The sequence below is a fragment of the Crassostrea angulata genome, chromosome 8 (genome assembly GCF_025612915.1).
Source record: "Crassostrea angulata isolate pt1a10 chromosome 8, ASM2561291v2, whole genome shotgun sequence".
Classification (NCBI taxonomy): Eukaryota; Metazoa; Mollusca; class Bivalvia; order Ostreida; family Ostreidae; genus Magallana; species Magallana angulata.
This window is the reverse complement of record NC_069118.1, coordinates 43,479,868-43,487,435: the sequence shown is the minus strand read 5'-3', so window position 1 is coordinate 43,487,435 and position 7,568 is coordinate 43,479,868. Positions and strand designations below refer to the sequence as shown.

Below are 7,568 nucleotides of genomic sequence, written 5' to 3'. Positions count from 1 at the left end.
CAAAAATTCCACTTAAGTCAAATAATTCAATATATCACTAGGCTTCGTGAGAGTCTATATATATTGCACGCACTTACACGTGTAAATAAGTATAACATCTATACACCGTGTTTGGACATTTTTCGCCCCGTCTGTATCGATCAATGTGTTTTAGTAACAGTTTCAACTATGCACTTAAGATATAAGTACAAAGTAGACTCAAGGCAGAGTAGAGCGAAGGAGACAGGGGCATTCACACAGCACCGATAATTGATACTTTCTGTCCCTATCTTCAGAACTTGGCTGTGCTTTTGTCAGTACTAGATCTAGAGGCGTTTCATAAGTCCTCAAAGCTCTGTTAGTTCTTTCTTCCCCTTTTTTATAAATTGGGGATGGGGGAGGGCGATTTTTTTCACATATATCTCAAATATCAATTGATCTTCCTCTTCAAAATTGTCTCAATTTAACAAGAAGTTTGCATTTTCTTATATTAAACGTGTGTGGTCTAAATTTATGCATCGTTGATTAGAAAAAGTAGCATATTTTAAATAAATCAAACAAGCGTTTTTGATGTCATTTAATTTAACTTTAATATTTTGTTTTTTCGATAGCTTAACGCGTAAAGCCATAACTCGCAGCATTTTAATGGGCTTTTTGAATTAAGAAATTACTTAGAAATAGAATAATGTCGATTTAATGGTGCAGGTGTAATACAGTGTATATATTTTTTAACTTTAAATAGTCATAAAAATCCGTATCTAACTAAGTAGTATATTTTTAAAACCGATGAAAAATTTTGGTTTTCAATGAAATATATTGTGAATTCAAGGAGATTATTGGCATACTTTTGGCACTTCAGTCATGAAAAATTTCACGGAAAGTCATTTTCAAGAGTCTATATATTACAGTCTTTCCTATTTTAGCTACTGCTATTTTACTTGAATAGACAATGGTACAACCTGTTTTTTTTTTTACACACTGGCATTTCTGAGCGAAGATCATCAATTCGGCAATTCATGCTCGGCATCGGAAGCAATCGAAAAATTACTATGCGATATTAACCAAATAACCAAAATTCGATATTTATATATATCATGCAGCAAACATGATATTGACTCGAAAGAAGCTATATGTTACAAGTTGTTTGAGAATTTTAACATCTTAAAACGAAGTGTTGTTTTATTAAACCCGGTTCTAAGTCATAACCTTGAAAATTTTAATCGAACGTTCTACTATAAAAACTATAAAAAGAGAACAAAGTTTATTTTTTCAAAAAGCTGATAATGCAGCCATTTTGTTATAATCTGATAATGCAGCTATTGTAAATAAGCCGTCAAAGCCGGATTGTAACTGATTTCCTTTGATTTAGGTTTAAATAAGAAATTGGATAATGTTCAGACGAATACATTAGGTAGTTGAACTTGGTGTCAGATCTAGTTATTATTTTCTCTCTCTTTCTCTCTCTCTCTCTTTCTCTCTCTCTCTCTCTCTCTCTCTCTCTCTCTCTCTCTCTCTCTCTCTTCTTTTCTATTATTTAAAGTTGATACTAGTAATAGCGCAAATATTTATCCTTTAATAACAATTTACATTAACATTTATATAAATCATACATTAAATTACAATGTCAAATTGTCAACTTTATATAAATTAACTAACAACATACGACAAAACCATTTAATAAGAGTTCTAAGCGTCATAATAATTTTTTAAACATCGTTCATAACCCATCATGAAGAAAAAAACTCGCGATGATCATTAATCATTGCGGAGATACCCTTAATTTAACTGCAGTAAAATTTTCCCTGAAAAAAAAAACAGTACTGCAGTTACCGTGAAAGGGTTTCTCCGCAACGTGCATGGTTTGTTTTTATTTTGTAACAAAAAAGCATCTACATTTGATCAGAACACTATTTGATTGTCCTTTTTTAAAATAAAAAGTTTGCTTTGTTGTAAAGTAAGCAAATTTCTTTAGACACAAGAAAACATAGATTCATGTATCAATTTTTCGGTAAACTGAAGTTATTGCGAAGCGATTTATGGAACAATTGTGTATTTTGTAACGTCTGGTAACTATTTCGCAAAGCTTGCAGGACTGTTCAATCGGCAATATTGATTCTAATGCCCTAGCATTAACTTCCTGATTTACGTGTTTTATACGTAGGTCAAATTGAATTTGTCATTTACATACATGTACATGTATGTATATATGCTTGAAAAGACAGGATGGTAAACAAATTAACCGTTGGATTTAAATGCCCTCAATTCTTAGATACGATATTTTTAGTTTTTATAGACAATTATTTAGCATAGAAAAACTCCATGTATTTTACTTTTGACACTGTCTTAATATTTTGCTATATTTATATCTTTATAGAGAGCTCTACTTCTTTAGGAAATACATATATTTTCATCGCCATCCAGAACTTCTCTAGCATCATCCACATGTACATTGTTTACATCAGTAAACTGAATTTCGTCAAATTTAAAAATACTGTGGAAATTTGATAAAACTTCTGGCATAAAATTTATTTAATAAATTGCACAATGGGGTAAAAAAGTTTCCTCATAACTCTATGAAATTGTGATTGAAAACAAGTACAATGGTTAATGTATTTGTCTATTCCAATTAACTTGTAGTACTCGCACTTCCTATATCTTATCAATTGGCAGATACACAAAACTGCACACAATTATTATAGATTATAGAAAGTTAATGCCAACATTTTCATACTACGACTATAAGCATATTTTTGTCAACATTGTTTTCCTTCTAAATGATTCTGCTGTGTTTGATTTTAAGATGATTAAACCAAACCAACTCGTTAAATCTAAAATGATCATTTAAGAAAGTGATGACGAACTAATCATGTAGATTGCATACTTACAACAAGTCAATATAATAACATATGCTAGACACATAAAGATAGTTGAGGGATCAACTTCTGCTAAAGCAATAATTATGAAGTATGTAATGCCCCCGACAAAAATGCAACATTTAAAAATTGTACTTAAATTTTACTAAATATTGAAAAGCTGTACAATTTTACCACTGAAATATTAAATATTATAACTCACTATTGTTTCTGTCAAAATACAACGAATGCCATAAAGAAAAGAGAGACAAAACCGAAAGTTTATAACGAGTATAATTAATACTTATAAACGTGGAGGTATCAGTGAAATGTTTCACTTCCGTTGATTTATTGATCATCATTAATTAAGCCGTTCGTCATTCCTCTTCCTATGACGTTCCACTGCAAAATATTACGTTCGGATGGAGAGACTACCCCCCCCCCCCACACAATAATATGTTTGTTGCTACATGTTTGTGCCTGTGTCGAGATGAAGTATTATAAAAGTGAAATATCAGGTGTAACATTTATTTTAATCTATTTATAGTTAAACAAATAAACTTATCCCTTACATGTATATATCTTATATTCTATTTGAAAGCTGTAAATCTACCTATATATGTATTTATCTGAACTGTGCTGATTCTAATGTAAGCGCATAGAAACCTTTAAGTGTAAATCACATTTTTGTGTAAGAATCCAAACAGGAATGAACTGGTAACTGTTAAAAGTAATGATTTTTTTTAGCTGTGTTACACTTAGAAATGAGTTGGAATAGCTATTTTGTTGGAAAATGTATAAATTACGTGGTTTTTAGAACCCTTTAGACTAAGGTTAAAGAGGGGTAATTCAGTCTATTTCTACGTTTTTTACTTAGTAAGAAGTTAATGTGAAACAAATGGGGAAAATAAAAGACAATCATCTAAACTTTATGTTACCCCCTTCTATGTACTATAAAATATTAGAAATATTGATAAATATGTAGTTAGTTAATGCAAATATAAACCGTATTCCTATCTTATTCATACATGAAGACTCACAAAACAACCTGAGATAATTTTTTGTCTGTATTATTTTTGTAATACAAATTAAAGTATAATTATATAAATTATTTATATGAATATAGACTCTTATAGTTATGTTTTTTTTGTTATTGCTTATAAAAAAAACTAAAGAAAATTTTGAATTAAAGCGCGGCAAAGGACAGGGAAAGAGAGTCATTTCTAGATCCGCCCCTAAATCACCTGCCGTGTTACTAATCACGTGATCTAGTACAGGTAAACAGACGAGGAAGTAGTTACAAAGTCTGGGGCGGCCATGTTGGACAAAATGTAGGTCAATAGACTTAGATGTTTGTTATATTTGCACATAAATAACAGTAAATATTAAAATTGATTAATCAAGCAGTCTGTAAAAATGATATATTAAGCATGGATTGATTTTATATCAATAATGCAGAATTTAGCAAACTATAATTTTAATACCTCCAATTGGTGAGTCATTAATCTGATAATCTTCTCACTCTTACACCCACTTTTATATACCTATATTCTAACCTCTGATTATGCATGTACATGTAAGTGAAAAGCGAAATCTTGACTTGGTAGCACAAGTAGTAATGTGTAATGAACGAATGTTAGGAATAATGAAAAGGTGAATTTATAAAAGTGTACATTTCTTTTCAGGATTTCCTGCGGTAAAAAAGTTGTCTGACTATGGACCCCCGGCGTAGTGCACAGGACCTGTTAAGGTGTCAACTTTGCGATACCCCGGTTCCCCCTTTGTACTGTGGCATTTGTCACATACATCTATGTAAAGCCTGTGTAGGGGACCATCTCTTAGATGAATCTACAGAACACAGAGTTGTTCCATTTGATAAGCGTGGATTAACTACGAAATGTCAGAAACATTCCACAAAAGTATGTGAACTTTATTGTGAAGAATGTGACACTTCTATCTGTGCAACATGTGTTTCCTCTGAACATAAAGGTCACCAGTTTACTGAGATTTTGAAATACTTTGAAAACAAAAAAGAAGCCATTCAAAAAGATTTAGAAGAACTAAAAATATCCATTAATCCTAAATATCAGGAGATTGTGTCTGACATATCAGTTCAGAAAGCTGATCTGAGTAACAATTCGCAGAAATTGACATCAGCTATAAATAAACATGGAGAAGACATGCACAGAGAAGTAGACATTATTATAAAGAGTCTTAAATCCAATATTGACCAAATTGATTCCAAACAATTGGCTGTTCTAAATAAACAAGAAGATGAAATTAAACGCACCATTTCTGAAATAGTACAATGTACTACTGATCTAGAGAAGCTAATAAACTCTAGCGATATCAACCTCGTCACTGCCTACAAATCCAGGAATACAGAATTTAGAAAACTGCCTCCTAAACTCAAAGTTTCTTTACCAAGTTTTACTCCTCAGAAGATCAACAAAGAACAGCTATATGAACAGTTTGGTTCTCTTTCTTCGTTTTCTATGAACATTGAAGCACACGACAACACAATGGATGCTCCCGGTGCTGACACCTCTGCCTCATACAAACCATTAATTGATGAACCACAAATTGTCAAGGCTATACATACCGATTATGGAAAACAAATTCAACTACGCAGAGTGTCATGTCTTGGTGATGAACATGTCTGGACGAGTGGTTCTGACAGTATCATGAGACTCTACAATCTGCAAGGAGAACTAATGAAGTCAGTCAAAACCAAGTCAGGGACCTTGCCACGGGATATAGCAGTTACAGAAAGCGGATACCTAGTTTATACTGATTATGAAGATAGATCTATCAACATGGTGAAGAATACAGAAATACAGACACTGATTAAATTACAGGGTTGGAAACCTTGGAATATCTGCTGTACCTCATCTAATGACTCCTTGTTGTCATGCACAGTGATGATAAAAAAGCAAAAGTTGTGCGTTACTCTGGCTCAAAAGAGAAACAAACTATTGAATTCAATGATAAGGGACAACCACTCTATTCATCTCGTGACATCAAATACATAAAAGAGAACAAGAACTTAGATATATGTGTCGCTGACTATACAGCCGGTGCCGTAGTGGTGGTTAATCAGGCTGGGAAACTCCGGTTTACCTTCACTGGTCTTCCTTCTAGTACCAAGACGTCGTTTAGACCGTACGGCATTACAACAGACAGCCAAGGTAGGATCCTTGTAGCAGACTTGGGTAACCATCGAATCCACGTCATAGACCAGGACGGACAGTTCCTCCGCTTCATTGACAACTGTAATATACACCGTCCATGGGGTTTATGTGTGGACGCAAGAGACAACCTCTTCGTGGCTGAGAATGGAAGAGGAATAATAAAGAAAGTCCAGTATAACAACTGAACAAAACTGTTTGTATACATACACTTGTAAAAATTGGGTTTCCCAATCCACAATATATTCATTTTTTTATTTCATCTTAGTAATCTCCACTGATGTCTTAGATTACAATATATTGTCTGTTAATAGATTGTGTAACAGTTGGAACCATTTTGATAAGAGCTTGGACTTTGGGAAGTTGGTGTCAAACAGCAATGTGACACATGCCTGTCTATTTTTTTTTTAGGTTACTCAGCCATTTATCTGACTTTTGAGCTAAGACTATGAAATTTGTGTATATTTCACTTTGGACTAGCGTCATTTTTCACTTGCGTTGAATTGAAAAATATGTTAAAGTTACGTCCTACTAAAAATACAAGGTCTTGATGAAATGGTTTTAACTGTATATACACACGTGTACATTGTATGTTTCAAAGTGACTGTATAATTATAATATTTGTAAACAGACCGTCTATATTTGATTATATTTGTAAGCTGTATAAATTTATGCATGCTATTAACTTTGAAAAAGTTATGATACAATATCATGATTGTAGCTATAAATGGTATCCGCGTTGGTTTTTTTATTTTATTTGTTTTTTGGTAAAATACAAATAAAAAGATTTTTCTAGTAAGGAAGTTTGATCAATATCTAATTTTTTTTTATTATATTAACGTTTGCAACTGAAATTCCTCAAATAGTAAAGATATACACGCTATGATTTGCGTCAATTTTGAATGAGGGGAAAGTGCATGTGTTTGATTACTGATAAAAGTTACCTTTATGCTGTTAATTATAATGCTCAATTCAACAAAAATGTAAAATATTAAACAATAAAAACTATCTGTTTTCCTACCAATGCTTTCTCGTGAATATGAATCTATCACGTGATATCGACAGCTAAATTTAGTATACCATACAGAAATTGGCGGAGGGTTAATACCCTCATATTTGTAATAGTTTCACGAAGGAAAGGATAAAATGTTTTCGAAAGCATAAATTTGTCCGACATACGAGTACAAATAAAAGAAAAAATACGAATGTGTATAATTATAAATGTATAACCTTTAAACAATGACACAGGTCTACTTAAGGAATAAATTTAATTTCTACTTATGTTATACGATATAACATAACTTGGGGCAGTTTCTGCTTTATAAACTGCGAAGCGGTTTATAAAAAAGCGTAAACTGTTCCAAGTTATGTTATACTCATATAACATAAGTAGAAATTATATTTATACCTTATAATTTAATTTTCTACTATTCAAATAAGATAATAAGGCCCATTAATTAGTTAAAATATGTTAATTTGCACAAACGTAACGTCAAGCGGATTAATACCTTTCGCATGCACGTCTTATTGTGACGTAGGCAAGTTATAT

The 7,568-nt window shown here is 32.1% G+C and overlaps 1 pseudogene; it reads left to right on the top strand.

Annotated features, from left to right (window-relative positions):
* Nucleotides 1-4,534: 4,534 nt before the first annotated feature.
* Nucleotides 4,535-6,917, top strand: LOC128161180 (E3 ubiquitin-protein ligase TRIM71-like; annotated as a pseudogene).
* Nucleotides 6,918-7,568: the final 651 nt, after the last annotated feature.